Source organism: Salvelinus sp. IW2-2015, linkage group LG30, assembly GCF_002910315.2.
Source record: "Salvelinus sp. IW2-2015 linkage group LG30, ASM291031v2, whole genome shotgun sequence".
In the NCBI taxonomy this organism is placed as follows: Eukaryota; Metazoa; Chordata; class Actinopteri; order Salmoniformes; family Salmonidae; genus Salvelinus; species Salvelinus sp. IW2-2015.
Window position 1 is genome coordinate 15053951 of NC_036869.1, and position 16765 is coordinate 15070715.

The 16765-nt window shown below is 43.9% G+C and overlaps 1 protein-coding gene across 1 annotated transcript in view; it reads left to right on the forward strand.

Moving 5' to 3' along the window:
- The window catches only part of LOC111955139 (teashirt homolog 1), a 35832-nt gene that overhangs the window by 1394 nt on the left and 17673 nt on the right, over positions 1–16765 (forward strand). The gene's annotated exons all lie outside the window — the stretch shown is intronic.

Here is a 16765-nt window from a genome sequence, read left to right on the forward strand (position 1 = left end):
CCCGTTTTATCTAGCGTTTGAGTCTCTGTATTCCACTCGTGGATTGCCATCCTTGATTTGATGCCTGATTGATCGCCTGTCATGCGACTGCCTTTGATCTATTCAGTCCTTATAATAATCAGTAAATCATTCACCATGGAAACACGCATGCGCTTGACAGCTTGAGCCACTCAAAGGACAACTTTGGCCCCTGTCGAGAAGCAGGAGAAAAGACTAATTGAAAGCAAAGTTCCCAAGCAGGGGTAAATACTTTGCGATTAATGACCACGGGGGAGGGACAAGGGAAGGAGGCGGAGGGAGGCTGCTGTGGCGTGTCAAGATCAGAAAGTAACACCCCAATACTCTTAAGAGTATGTTGACAATACTCCAGACTCTCTAGGCTACTCCAGACTCTCTAGGCTACTCCAGACTCTCTAGGCTACTCCAGACTCTCTAGGCTACTACTACCAGGCTTCTCTAGGCTACTCCAGACTCTCTAGGCTACTCCAGACTCTCTAGGCTACTCCAGACTCTCTAGGCTACTCCAGACTCTCTAGGTTACTCCAGACTCTCTAGGTTACTCCAGACTCTCTAGGTTACTCCAGACTCACTAGTTTACTCCAGACTCACTAGGCTGCTCTGTCCCGATTCACTAGGCTACTCTACCAATTTTTACTCACCTAAATTATATTTGAGGTTATAGTAGCCAATGCAGAGTGCACACTTTTTGTTTTCAGCTTTGATAGTGCGTCGAACATCTCATTCCAAAATCATGGGCATTAATATGGAGTTGCTCCCCCCTTTGCTGCTATAACAGCATTCTATCTTCTGTGAAGGCTTTCCACTAGATGTTGGAACATTGCTGCGGGGACTTGCTTCCATTCAGCCACAAGAGCATTAGTGATGTCAGGCACTGATGTTGGGCGATTAGGCCTGGCTCACAGTCGGCGTTCCAATTCATTCCAAAGGTGTTCAATGGGGTTGAGGTCTGGGCAGGCCAGTCAAGTTCTTCCACCTCGATCTTGACAAACCATTTCTGTATGGCCTCGCTTTGTGCTCGGGGACAGTGTCATGCTGAATCAGGAAAGGGCCTTCCCTTAAACTGTTGACACAAAGTTGGAAGCAGAGAAATGTCTAGAATGTAATTGTATGCTGTAGTGTTAAGGTTGGGGGGGGGGGCTAGCCCGAACCATGAAAAACAGACCCAGACCATTATTCCTGCTCCACCAGACTTTACAGTTGGCACTATGCATTGGGGCAGGTAGCGTTCTCCTGGCATCCTCCAAATCCAGATTCGTTCGCCAGACCGCCAGATGGTAAAGTGTGATTCTTCACTCCAGAGAATGTGTTTCCACTGCTCCAGAGTCCAATGGCGGCGAGCTTTACTCCAGCCGACGCTTGGCATTGCGCATGGTGATCTTAGGCTTGTGTGCGGCTGCTTGGCCATGGAAACCCACTTCATGAAGCTCCCAAAGAACAGTACTTGTGCTGACGTTGTGTCCAGAGGCAGTTTGGAACTCGGTAGTGATTGTTGCAACTGAGTACAGATGATTTTTACACACTTCAGCACTCGGCGATCCCGTTCTGTGAGCTTGTGCGGCCTACCACTTCACAGCTGAGCCGTTGTTGCTCCTAGACGTTTCCACTTCACAATAACAGCACTTACAGTTGACCGGTGCAGCTCTAGCAGGGCAGAAATTTGACTAACTGACTTGTTGGAAAGATTACATCCTATGATGGTGCCATGTTGAAAGTCACTGAGCTGTTCAATAAGGCCATTCTACTGCCAATGTTTGTCTATAGAGATTGCATGGCTGTGTGCTCGATTTTATACACCTGTCAGCAACGGTTGTGGCTGAAATAGCCAAATCAACTAATTTGAAGGGCTGTCCACATACTTTTGTTTATACAGTGTATATTTTTGGTGAGATGCACAATGATTTCTTTGACACTTAGGTATTTGTATGAAGTATCATGAAAGAAGACCAGAGTTGAGCTTGTCATTTTGGAGGTGTTTTTTTCGTAGAACAGTGAATGATTGACAGGGATTTCCACCAGTCACCTAATGAGAAAACTGCCTTTGAAGTTCAGGCATTACCGACTGCTGCTGAACAAAACAGTTCTAGAATATTAAACAGACTTTGGAAATGTGAAGTTAAGCAGGTTGGGAAGGAGAGACTTTGAACTCTGTGGGGTTGTGATTTCAGCTTGACTGCAGAGATATAAATGTGAGGATATTCTGATATAAGTACGTAATATGGATAAACTAGTAAAAAAAAAAGCTATGCTAACCTATGAAAAGGGCGTCACAGAAGGGTTTTTGTCACTACGTATGTAAGCTACAGTCCACTCCAAATAAATACAATGGCTTGAAACTGTCGTGAATACATGTACTAAATTGGACCATGCAACTACCCAGAGCAAAAACATTATTTGAGATTGGTAAACTGCAATGCACTTAATTATAGCATGCACGTATCCAATGTGTACACTTAACAGGAGGGGAATATATTGCATGCTTTAACCTAGTTTTACCATGCACTGAAATGTACAAAATGCTGCTGAATTATCTGACCCAGCAGCTTGTGCACTTAACCGACCATGGTCTCCCTGCTCGACTCCCATCCAGCTTTTGAATATTGATTTAATTGTCTGTTTAGTGAAAGGCACATGCATCACTGGCAGTAATGTTCAATCAAACGTTGGCAGGCATCGTCTTTCCATTATTTCCAGTGTGTGACATATGGTGGTCTCCATCAATACACTGTGACAAGAACTAGTTAGTGTGTTTGTGTGACAGAGAGACTCCTTCCTTACTGAAAAATGCACCCCCACCACACACGCACACACACACACACACACACACACACACACACACACAACTCAAAACACATATTTTAAGTTAAATTAAAATCTTGACACAAACACACACTGCAGTCAGGGAAAGAAGAATGCAAAAACAACTAGTCTAATTTTACTGAAAGGCGATTGAATATCACTGTTTTAAAATGGAGGTCTCTGCTTTAGTAGTGATTTCTAGCCCCTCGGAGGGCGCTGTACCTTGTTTCTATAACGGCCAGTTACTATACATCAAGCTCCCCTCCATTTGGAACAACACAGCTGCATCTGTTAGTTTTGGCAGTTCCGTTCGATGCAGTGCAATCCGAGCAGCAGCAATTTTTGCTGCAGTCATTTGATCTCCGGGAGGGTGCTTCATTCTCATTTTGGTGTGTTTTTATTTTGTAAGACGCTCTTATTTGGAGAGATTTGCAAGTCCAGGGTAGGCTTACTGTACTTCATACATTTTCAAGCCAGTGATAAACAATCGGTAGCCTATGTAACGCAAGTGTCGTTATATAAGAGAGTACTACTTTTCATTACAAATGTGTCCAGAGAAGCTTTTACACTACATGACCTGCTCGTCGAACAGCTCATTCCAAAATCATGGGCATTTATATGGAGTTGGTCCCCCCCTTCACTGCTATAACAGCCTCCACTCTTCTGTGAGGGCTTTCCACTACATGTTAGAACATTGCTGCGGGGACTTACTTTCATTCAGCCACAAGAGCATTAGTAAGGTCAGGCACTGATGTTGGGCGATTAAGCCTGGCTCGCACTCATCGTTCCAATTAACCCCGAAGTTGTTCGATGAGGTTGAGGTCAGGGCTCTGTGCAGACCAATCAAGTTTTTCCACACCAATCTCAACAAACCATTTCTGTATGGACCTCGCTTTGTGCATGTGGGCATTGTCATGCTGAAACAGGAAAGAGCCTTCTCCAAAGTATTGCCACAAAGTTGGAAGCACAGAATCGTCTAGAATGTCATTGTATGCTGTAGCGTTAAGATTTCCCTTTACTGGAACTAAGGAGGGGGGCCTAGCTCGAACCATGAAAAACAGCCCCAGACCATTATTCCTCCTCCACCTTATGCTTGTGTGCGGCTGCTCGGCCATGGAAACCCATTTCATGAAGTTGCCGGACGAACAGTTCTTGTGCTGACGTTGCTTCCAAAGGCAGTTTGGAACTCGGTAGTGAGTGTTGCAACCGAGGACAAACTATTTTTACGTGAGATGTGCTTCAACACTGCGGTATGTGAGCTTGTGTGGCCTACCACTTCGCGGCTGAACCGTTGTTGCTCCTAGATGTTTCCACTTCACAATATCAGCACTTACAGTTGACCGGGGCAGCTCTAGCGAGGCAGATTTTTGACTAACTAACTTGTTGGAAAGGTGGCATCCTATGAAGTTGCCACGTTGAATGTCACGGAGCTCTTCAGTAAGCCCATTCTACTGTCAATGTTTGTTTATGGAGATTGCATGGCTGTGTGCCTGATTTTATACACCTGTCAGTAACGGGTGTGGCTGAAATAGCCAAATTCACTCATTTGAAGGGGTGTCCACATGCTTTTGTGTGTATATATAGTGTATTTTCATACTAGAGCTTATGGGTGACAAACTCTGACCTTTTGCCACTGTCAGCAAATGCTACTTAAATATGTAATCAAAATATTTATATTGATATTTGTACTTTGATGCAACCTGTACTACAAGAGTGCAGAATGTCACATTTCATGTCATCACCAATGCCGAGATTCTCTCCAAGGGTGTTAAGATATTGAGGCCTTGTCTTGTTGTAATAGTACCATTTGCCACTTGCAATACAGTACGTGTTGATTTGCAATACAATTATCTTCTATACCTCTACACGCACAATTTTTATTGTACGACCTACCCAGGATAAACTCCATAATATTCAGATACTTATTATCACCTCAACGACAAACAAGAAACTGCGACCAATACAAACACGCCTTTTCCATAAAATCACACCTTTTCCAGTGATGTTCTCCCCAGTCAAAAGGAGACGAGTCTCTTAATTATCAACCGAACGAGAGAGGGAGCGGGGGGGGGGATAGAAAAATAAAGTTAAGATTCCTCCCTTCGCTCGACGTCAAGCGGGCGGCAGCTAGCGGCATCATTAGCCCGACTCCATAATTATCTGGGATGCTGACGGATCTAGTGACAGGGCCCCGCCGATTAATGCTGACAAATTCAGCAAGTGTCAAGTTCCTCAGCTGCCTTGATGTAATCAAGTTGATATTAGCCCAGGTCCCCACACACAGACACATTCGGTCGCGCACACACATACCTCCAGTCGCAGTATTAACTCAATTATTTAGAAGGGGTGTGGGGGGCAGCAGACAAATGGACTACCTGGCTAATCAATTCGAAGTTGCAGAGGCAAAATAACACTGCTAGATAATGGCTGCGGGGATCCTCAGACCTAAGCTGAGTTTCCATGAGTCTTGTAGAAGTGTCCTACAACAGGGATGGTTTAGGCGTCAGTACATTGTATAGGTTGCATTGCATATTGTCTCGCATCACCTTGATATCTGTCTTCCGTCTGTACAGTTTGTTGATATAGTGGGGGGTTGCATTACTTCCTTTTGGTTGCTTACTTTTGGTGTTTCTCTTCCTGTGTTTTCAGACTAAACATTTGGTAGCACCGCAGGTTGTCAGACGTTGCAGGTTATCAGACGTTGCTTCTCTTTACGATAAGCTGTGTGTGTGTGTTTGCATCTCTTAACCTAAGCTGTAGTATGTGTGTGTGTGTCCGTGCCAGTCTGTGTGTAGCTGCCACTGTCTCGTTACCCAAGCTATAGTGTAGGATATGCAAAGTTTCATTAACAGTTGATGTTGACTCTTGTAGTCGATAGTCATGTTTGGCCCCTTATTCCTCAACGCAAATAGTTTCAATTTGCATCTGGGGTTGCAGCCAGGGGGCCTATAGGAAATCAAAGAGTTACACACACACACACACACACACACACACACACACATAAATACACATACTCCCCTTCCTCATCTACATGGAGGTTAAGTGACAAATGAAGATCGATGACTGCTCTTATGGAAAAGAAAGAGTGGTGAAAAAAATATGCCTGGATTAAAAGAGTGCCAAGAGAGTGACGATGTGAAGGCGTCTGCCTCAGCAGCGCCGCCGAGGTAAAACTATCCCTGGGTTTAACAAGCTTTTACGCAACCGGGGAGAGCTGAGTTTCCACACACTCTGAGGGAGTTTTATTCTGTCTTTCTCGCATATACAGTACAAGTCAAAATGTTTGGACACACCAACTCATTCCAGAGTTTTTCTTTGTTTTGACTATTTTCTACATTGGAAAATAATAGTGACGACGTCAAAACTATGAAATATCACTAATGGAATCATGTAGTAACCAAAAAAGTGTTAAACAAATAAAAATATGTTTATATTTGAGATTCTTCAATGTAGCCACCCTTTGCCTCGATCACAACTTTGTACACTCTTTGCATTCTCTCAACCAGCTTCATGGGGTGGCAGGTAGCCTAGTGGTCAGAGCGTTGGGCCGGTAACCGAAAGATTGCTAGATCAAATCCCCGAGCTGACAAGGTACAAATCTGTTGCTCTGGCACTTAACCCACTGCTCCTAGGCTGTCATTGTAAATAAGAATTTGTTCTTAACTGACTTGCCAAGTTAAATAAAAAAACTATTCATGAGGTAGTCACCTGGAATGCATTTCAATTAACAGGTGCACCTTGTTAATTTGTGGAATTTCTTTCCTTCTTAATACGTTTGAGCCAATCAGTTGTTGTGACAAGGTAGGGGTGGCATAGAGAAGCCCTATTTGGTAAAAGACCAAGTCCATATTATGGCAAGAACAGCTCAAATAAGCAAAGAGAAATGACAGTCCATTATTACTTTAAGACATGAAGGTCAGCCAATCCGGAAAATTAAGAACTTTGAAAGTTTCTTCAAGTGCAGTCGCAAAAACCATCCAGCGCTATGAAGAAACTGGCTCTCATGAGGACCGCCACGGGAAAGGAAGACCAAGAAATACCTCTGCTGCAGAGGATAAGTTCATTAGTTACCAGCCTCAGAAATTGCAGCCCAAATAAATGCTTGACATAGTTCAAGTAACAGACACATCTCAACATCATCTGTTCAGAGGAGACTGCTTGAATCAGGCCTTCATGGTCAAATTGCTGCAAAGAAACACTACTAAATGACACCAATAAGAAAAAGAGACTTGCTTTGGCCAAGAAACACGAGCAATGGATAATCTGTCCTTTGGTCTGATGAGTCCAAATTTGATATTTTTGGTTCCAACTGCCGTGTCTTTGTGAGACGCAGAGTAGGTGAATGGATGATCTCTGCATGTGTGTAGTTCCCACCGTGAAGGAGGTGTGATGGTGTGGGGATGCTTTGCTGGTGACACTGTCAGTGATTTATTTAGAATTCAAGGCACACTTTACCAGCATGGCTACCACAGTTTTCTGCAGCGATACACCATCCCATCTGGTTTGTGCTTAGTGGGACTATCATTTGCTTTTCAACAGGACAATGACCCAATGCACTACCAGGCTATGTAAGGGCTATTTGAAGAAGGAGAGTGAGGAGAGTGATGGAGTGCTGCATCAGATGACCTGGCCTCCACAATCACCAAACCTCAAGCCAATTGATATGGTTTGGGTTGAGTTGGATTGCAGAGTGAAGGAAAAGCAGCCAACAAGTGCTCAGCATATGTGGGAACTCCTTCAAGACTGTTGGAAAAGCATTCTAGGTGAAGCTGGTTGAGAGAATGCCAAGAGTATGCAGAAGCTGTCATCAAGGCAACGGGTGCTACTTTAAAGAATCTAAACTAGAAAATATATTTTGATTTGTTTACATATTTTTTGCCTACATTATTCATATGTGTTATTTCATAGTTGTGATGTCTTCACTATTAATCTAAAATATCGAAAATAGTAAAAAAAATATAGAAAACCCTTGAATGAGTAGGTTTGTTCAAACTTTTGACTGGTACTGTGTGATATACAGTGGGAGAACAAGTATTTGATACACTGCCGATTTTGCCGATTTTCCTACTTACAAAGCATGTAGAGGTCTGTAATTTTTATCATAGGTACACTTCAACTGTGAGAGACGGAATCTAAAACAAAAATCCCGAAATCACATTTGTATATTTTTAAGTAATTAATTCGCATTTTATTGCATGACATAAGTATTTGATACATCAGAAAAGCAGAACTTAATATTTGTACAGAATCCTTTGTTTGCAATTACAGAGATCAACGTTTCCTGTGTTTTGACCAGGTTTGCACACACTGCAGCAAGGGATTTTGGCCCACTCCTCCATACAGACCTTCTCCAGATCCTTCAGGTTTCGGGCTGTCGCTGGGCAATACGGACTTTCAGCTCCCTCCAAGATTTTCTATTGGGTTCAGGTCTGGAGACTGGCTAGGCCACTACAGGACCTGAGATACTTCTTACGGAGCCACCCTTAGTTGCCCTGGCTGTGTGTTTCGGGTCGTTGTCATGCTGGAAGACCCAGCCACGACCCATCATCAATGCTCTTACTGAGGGAAGGAGGTTGTTGGCTAAGATCTCGCAATACATGGCCCCTCCATCTCCCTCAATACGGTGCAGTCGTCCTGTTCCCCTTTGCAGAAAGCATCCCCAAAGAATGATGTTTCCACCTCCATGCTTCACGGTTGGGATGGTGTCTTGGGGTTGTACTCATCCTTCTTCTTCCTCAAAACACGGCGAGTGGAGTTTAGACCAAAAAGCTCTATTTTTGAATCATCAGACCACATGACCTTCTCCCATTCCTCCTCTGGATCATCCAGATGGTCATTGGCAAACTTCAGACGGGCCTGGACATGCGCCTGCTTGAGCAGGGGGACCTTGTGTGCGCTGGCAGGATTTTAATTTCATGAACGGCGTAGTGTGTTACTAATGGTTTTTCTTTGAGACTGTGGTCCCAGCTCTCTTCAGGTCATTGACCAGGTCCGCCGTGTAGTTCTGGGCTGATCCTCACCTTCCTCATGATCATTGATGCCCCACGAGGTGAGATCTTGCATGGAGCCCCAGACCGAGGGTGATTGACCATCATCTTGAACTTCTTCTATTTTCTTCTATTTTCTAATAATTGCGCCACAAGTTGTTGCCTTCTCACCAAGCTGCTTGCCTATTGTCCTGTAGCCAATCCCAGCCTTGTGCAGGTCTACAATTTTATCCCTGATGTCCTTACACAGCTCTCTGGTCTTGGCCATTGTGGAGAGGTTGGAGTCTGTTTGATTGAGTGTGTGGACAGGTGTCTTTTATACAGGTAACGAGTTCAAACAGGTGCAGTTAATACAGGTAATGAGTGGAGAACGGAGGGCTTCTTAAAGAAAAACTAACAGGTCTGTGAGAGCCGGAATTCTTACTGGTTGGTAGGTGTTCAAATACTTATGTCATGCAATAAAATGCAAATGAATTACTTAAAAATCATACAATGTGATTTTCTGGATTTTTGTTTTAGATTCCGTCTCTCACAGTTGAAGTGTACCTATGATAAAAATTACAGACCTCTACATGCTTTGTAAGTAGGAAAACCTGCAAAATCGGCAGTGTATCAAATACTTGTTCTCCCCACTGTACATCTGTCCACTCATTTCTATCAGCATGAGACCGAGACGATAAAATGAAATGGAAGAAAGGAAGAGACATGACCTGGAGAGGAGGGAGAGTGGAAGTCCGGAGTCTGAGGTCAATGTGTACTCTGGAGAGTCCCTGTCTGAACGGCCTCCATCACACTGTGTGTGTGTGTGTGTGTGTGTTATTGTTAAGTGTTTGTGTGTGTGTTATTGTTTTTCCTCCTTTCCTATGTTTCCTTTGACTTGAGAGGATAATAGTAGTTTATAGGCTCTCACACTAGTCTTCTCTGAGCTTACATCAAGGTTTGTGTGAGGGAGAGTGCGCACTTGTGTCGGAGTCATCTGGGTTTTAACTGATAAGTGCCAGTCACATGGTGTTTTTGGAAAGGGTGTATGATGTTAGGCAGTCCTCTGTTTGTGTCGATTAGCTAAAGCAAATAGACTCTGTGAGGTGTACTGAATTACAGTGGCCGTGTCCAAATACCCATACTAGCCTCCTAAATAGTAGGCCGTTTGAGAATGGGGAAAAATAGTATGTGATTTTTCGAAAATGCTTTAAATGTCTGGATGTCATACTCATTTTGGCTTCTCATGTAGTATGAATGAATTGTCAACTTTTTGTGAATTTCACACCCACAATGAATTCAACCCGGATAAAAGGAGGGCTTAGAGATTCTATAGTTTTCTAAAAGTAGCCTGACGTGCCTTTACTGTAGCTAAATACTGTAGCTAACGTTAGCTGCGTGATTTAGCAGGAGTTGAAGTTAGCTCTGTACCCAATAAGCTTGCTGTTGTTGATAGACAACTTCATGTTTTAACTAGCTAGCCAGTTATATATGTGAAGCCGTAGCTAAGTAGTACTCTGCAGTAGAGGTCGACCGATTATGATTTTTCAACGCCGATACCGATTATTGAAGGACCCCAAAAAAGCCGATACCGATTAAATCACCCGATTAAAAAAATAAAAAAAATACAATTACAACAATACTGAATGAACACTTATTTTAACTTAATATAATACATCAATAAAATCAATTTAGCCTCAAATAAACAATGAAACATGTTCAATATGCTTTAAATAATGCAAAAACAAAGTGTTGGAGAAGAAAGTAAAAGTGCAATATGTGCCATGTAAGAAAGCTAACYTTTAAGTTCCTTGCTCAGAACATGAGAACATATGAAAGGTGGTGGTTCCTTTTAACATGAGTCTTCAATATTCCCAGGTAAGAGGTTTTAGGTTGTAGTTAATTATAGAAATTATAGGACTACTTCTCTCTCTAGCATTTGTATTTCATATACCTTTGACTATTGGATGTTCTTATAGGCACTTTAGTATTGCCAGTGTAACAGTATAGCTTCCGTCCCTCTCCTCGCCCCTACCTGGGCTCGAACCAGGAACACATCGACAACAGCCACCCTCGAAGCATCGTTACCCATCGCTCCACAAAAGCCGCGGCCCTTTCAGAGCAATGGGAACTACTCCAAGTCTCGGAGTGAGTGACGTCACCGATTGAAACGCTTTTAGCGCGTACCCCACTAACTAGCATCGGTTACACCAGCCTAATCTCGGGAGTTGATAGGCTTGAAGTCATAAACAGCTCAATGCTTGAAGCAATGCGAAGAGCTGCTGGCAAACGCACGAAAATGCTGTTTGAATTAATGCTTACGAGCCTGCTGCTGCCTACCATCGCTCAGTCAGACTGCTCTATCAAATCAGAAATACAAGCTTTTGGTCATTGATATGGTCGAATCCGGAAACTATCATTTCGAAAACAAAACGTTGATTCTTTCAGTGAAATACGGAACCGTTCCGTATTTATCTAACGGGTGGCATCCCTAAGTCTAAATATTGCTGTTACATTGTACAACCTTCAATGTTATGTCATAATTATGTACAATTCTGGCAAATTAATTACGGTCTTTGTTAGGAATAAATGGACTTCACACAGTTCGCAACGAGCCAGGCGGCCCAAACTGCTGCATATACCATGACTACTTGCACGGAACCCAAGAGAAGTGACACAATTTCCCTAATTATAAGAAATTCATGTTAGCAGGCAATATTAACTAAATATGCAGGTTTAAAATATATACTTGTGTATTGATTTTAAAGAAAGGCATTGATGTTTATGGTTAGGTTTGGTGTAACGACAGTGCTAAATCATCACCCGTTTGGCGAAGTAGGCTGTGATTCGATGAGAAATTAACAGGCACCGCATCGATCATATGCAACGCAGGACACGCTAGATAAACTAGTAATATCAACCATGTGTAGTTAACTAGTGATTATGTTAAGATTGATTGTTTTTTATAAGTTTAATGCTAGCTAGCAACTTACCTTGGCTTCTTGCTGCCCTCGCGTAACAGGTAGTCAGCCTTCCATGCAGGCTCCTCGTGGAGTGCAATGTAAGGCAGGTGGTTAGAGCGTTGGACTAGTAACCGGAAGGTTGCAAAAACGAATCCCCGAGCTGACACGGTAAAAATCTCTCGTTTTCTGCCCCTGAACAAAGCAGTTAACCCACCGTTCCTACGCCTTCATTGACGACCTCTACTCTGCAGCCGTGGCATACTGCATACTTTTTACAAAACCTAAATAATATGCGACGATGAGTACATTAGCATTTTTATGCATTTTTAGTATGTAGTGCGCTAGTTTGGGTATTCTGACACGGCCAGTACGTGACAGAGTTTGATTCATTTTTCTTTTGTTTTTACAAACCATTACAATTTTATGAGTAAAAGATTGATACAGCTGTGAAGAGCTCGTTTAGTGCATTTGGCGCAAGCGCAATGTTTTATTTTATATATTGGACAGGGAGTTTCAGCCAATGCTTTTTTTGGACCATATTTAGCATGTATTATATTTCATCAAAAAGCAGCTCTCTGATATCCAACTCTAACTGCCTTTCAGAAGAAATCAACATCTGGGAACTTTGTGTAGCTCCTCCCCTAACTTATCAACTGCCTGTTTCCCACTTCCTATCTTAACCTCTCTGTACAAAACGAAACAAAATCACACAAATAAAAATCCTCTTTTTTACCTTAGCAGAAGCTTTGTACACTAATGTAGTAGAGTGAATTAAAGGGTGAGTGGGGGGAACAGAGTGAAAAAGGTAGTGAAAGAGCGGGGGGCGGGGGACTGCAAGGAAAAGGTATTAAAAGTGACAGATGAACAGGAGTGGGGAGAAATTCTCCCATAGCAGCTGTGACTGCCGCCATTACCCTGACAGGTGTCAATTAAGAATTACTGGCGAGGCCCCCAGTCATTTCTACACCCCCCACCACAAAACACCCAGCACAGCTGTGTTGCGTGCAAGAGAAGTAACACTTTACCCTTGTCACTGTGTTAGCACTGTTAGCACGTAGCCACAGCCCCCATTGAATTGAGCCGTCGGGCGGCGGCGTAGCCCCGCTAATCGATAACCAGTGGATTTAGCAATTATTCTCCCCATTGATTTACGAGGGCCAGCGACTCCCGCCGCACTGTTATAGCCCTTGACTAGATGTGTTTGCACTACACATGTGCACACAGACACAGACACACACACACACACACACACACACTCCTGCACATTCTGTCCTGCCTCTGTTGCCAGGTGGATATATGTTGGACATCAACACACACGCATGGATACACACACACACACACTCCTGCACATTCTGTTCCGGCTGGTGGCCAGGTGGATATATGTTGGACATCAACACACACGCATGGATACACACACACACACACACACTGTCCTACAGCTGTTGCTAGGTGGATATATGGTTCCTTAGAGGCAGTGGGGTCTAGAACAATCTCTCTCTCTCTCTCTCTCTCTCTCTCTCTCTCTCTCTCTCTCTCTCATCACAGGCTCCCCATTTTACGCTGAGGAGCCCTAACACCCTTGGGCAAGCTGAGGGTAGTAGAGGGAGGGGGAGAATGAAATACAGGCCCATTTCAGGTAGTCATTTATGTGTGTGTGTGTGTGCGTGCTCTGGATGGATGCTGATAGGGTAGCGTGTATTAACGACTACTTGAAGGTGGCAACATCGTTCCATGTTAGCTAGTGTTATCATGGAATCAAGCCACGTCATGAACAGCCAATTGACACTTGAGAAGTTTCATGACATCAGCAGCAGTTTCCTCATGCTTAGATAGCGCAAAGACTAAGGACTGAGGGGTGTTGGCGTTTAGTGCGCCAAATAAATTGTGCCAGAACATTCCTCGGATTCATTTGGCTTCAGCATTGATCAAATATCAGATTCTCTTCCTATCACTCAGAGTACATTGCRGTGTCAGCAAGAGTAATTTTTCCCCAAACCCAGATTAAGCCTATTCCTCGAATAKAAAGCATGCTCAATTGAGAATCTCCATTAAAATTGCCTTTAGTCCAGAAGACCAGTCCCAAAATACTTTGTCTACGTGCATTTCAGTTAGCCAGGCCCAGCGAAAAATAGTATGTTGAACCCCTAATCAGTGACTTGTTACAGACTTACATCTATAAGGCTTTCCAGACACACCAGGGGTATCAACAAGCCGTAAGCATGTGTGACTAAACTGCCATACTTGGAGAAACATCCCGTAACAACAACACATTTGACAGAAAAGTCAAACGTACCGCTTTACAAGACGTTGTTGTATCGCTCGTCTCGTAAACGTTTCACTTGAAATGTGTTAAACCCTTGCGTTTTGTTTTCCCTACCTTACTTGTTGGGGTTGACATGTTTACATTGCGATGCTACTCGTCTTTCTCTCCCTTTGTTCGGGATTTGGGGCATTTCGATATAAATCCACGACTCTATATCTGCGTTCGCAGTATATCACGACTTAAGACAAATAGAAATTGGTGCTGTTTTTGCTGCGAGCTGATGGATAAAAGCTGGTCTCAGCACATTGAGACGGGGGGGGGGGGGGATTTCTATCCCCGAGGAGTGTTTATTTAACCGATAAGGGTCTTAGAAAAGCAATGAATATAATTTTTTCCCGGACAACAGTTTACTGGGCCCTATAGATAAGATATCTGGGAATGGATACTGCCCACAGATGACAGTTTGTCCTTGAGACTGGACCAGACGCCGGGGCAGGTTGCACAGCTTTCTGCTGAAGCCTCACCTCCCTCTCTCTTTTTCCATTTCTCTCTCCTTCCTCAATCTCTCTGTCACAGTCTCGGTCTCATCTTTATTGCGCTCTCTCTCTCTCGCTCTCTCTCCCTATTTGTCTCTCTCGTTTCTACCTCTGTCCTCTCTCTCATATTCTCTCTCATTTTGTCTACCGCTCTGCCTTAATCTACTCTCATACTCTCTCACTTATTCTTTCTCTCTTTATTCATCCCCTTCCCTCTCCCTCAGGTGTAACCGTGCAGAGCCAGCGAGCCTGTTATAAGAATATGAGCTAGAAGACAAAAGGAGAGAGTGTAATGCCCTTCTCTCTTCGGCTCAGTGAGCTTGTGTCCTATGCAGCACTCTGGCAAACCTGTTTTATTTGGGCCTTTCCTCGGCCTAGCACTGTCGATAGTCATGAAGCGCCATACGTCCTCGTTGTAGAATCTCAGTAGGTTTTGGAGAGGGAAAGGAGGAGAGCAATTTACTGCTTTTTGTCTCGTTTCTTCGATGGCACATGTGGCCACAAAATGGACCGAAAGCTCTCTTTGATCCAATGCAGACTCAGACAGTGTCAGTCACTGGGGGGGGGGGCTCTAAGCTCGACTCTAAGTCTTCTGTCTTAGGGAACAGCGGGGTGCCCCCCAGACCCTCCAGACCCCGTCTCTGTCTGTCTCTCTGTCGGTGTCATGTCTGCCCTGTCACGTAGTTTGTCATACAGTCTGTCTTAAGACTTGTCTGTCTGTTAGTACGGCTTACTGTGGGTTGTTCGGACTCTGTGTTTTCAAATGGTCTGTATGCCCTTTCAGGGGATCTCTCATATGTCTGTCTCTCTTTCCCATGTCTGTCTTGTCACTCAATCTCTCACACAGTCTGTCTGAAGACTCTCACACAGTCTGTCGGAAAACTAATCAAGCCATCTGCAATGATTGAATTCTGTCTGTCTGACACTGAGAGAGCGAGACAGCTAGAGTCAGGCAGTGATTAGCTAAGTTGAACCTCGGCTAACTATTGTTGCTAACTCAAACATCCATGTTTTTAATACCTCTGGTCATCCGGCGATCATTGCCCCGGTTCGTTGTTGACGCCTTCAGTATCTGTCTGCCAGTGAGGACACAGGTTCAGAGGTTAAAAGGTTACTTGACTATAGATGTTTTTGGTTGGATTGAAACTAATTATAATTTATCCAATTATCAGTGCGACTTTGACGGGATCCGTTTGATCACACAACGTGATGCAAAAGGTGGTTTGTAGATTGTTGACGCTGCGCACTCCCAACTAAAATGTAGTAGAGCTCAAACACACTACGCAAGTGTGACGTTTCACTGCTCTGCAGACGATGTTTAATCGCAACTGATCGTTGCAGTGATAATCCGGTGATAGAGAATTTGAAATATCCACTGCCTGTTCGTTGCCAATAATGGAAGGGCTATTAGCCCTGCGTGAGTGCGAGCGTTACAGCATAGAGGGGTAGAGTGTCTAAGTCTTGGGGCGGACAGTGAGGAAAAATAGACAGAGGTAAAGAGGGAGACGGCATGATGTGAGAGGGGGAGTGCAAAAGGCACAGGGGGAGTGGTAAAGAGGGAGAAAGGGGCAGAGTGAGGAAAGAGAGGAGGAGCGAGAAACAGTGAGGGGGAGGTTGGGTGGGAGAGTGGCATAGAGGAGAGAGAGAAAGAGCATGAGCAGGATAGAGAGAATGAAAAAGACAAGCAACTGATAAGTAGGGAGAGAGGAGCGAGTGAGAAAGTGAGAGAGAGAGGGAGGGAGAGCAAATGGGAGGGAGGGTGTGAGAGAGAAAAGGCCTGGAGGAGGTCAGCCATGCCTGCCACTCATCACTCACTCCTTAATGACTCTTTTTTTTCTCTCTCTTTCTCTCCCTTTTCCCCGGAGTCTCAGCCCAGCCCAGCGCCCAATCAAACGGGGTCATCCAAAGTTCACGACCCCCACTACCACCGCAGTCCCCACAACACCCGTGCATTGTGTGTCTGTTCTGTCTGGCAACTAGATGTTTTGTTTTTTAGGAAACACTTTTCTCAGACATCTGAGAAAATGGCAGGTGTGGATGAGAATTCTGTCAGTGAAGTATTTAGTTTTTCATTGGTCCTTCATTTGGATATCTTTTAAATCTGTCAGGTACACCAGATTGTATGTTATGGTGCAATACGGAATTTTTTCACTGTTTACAATTGTGAATTACGCAATAAGATATTCTATCGAATGTCCCAGTTATAGTTTTTTTGTACTT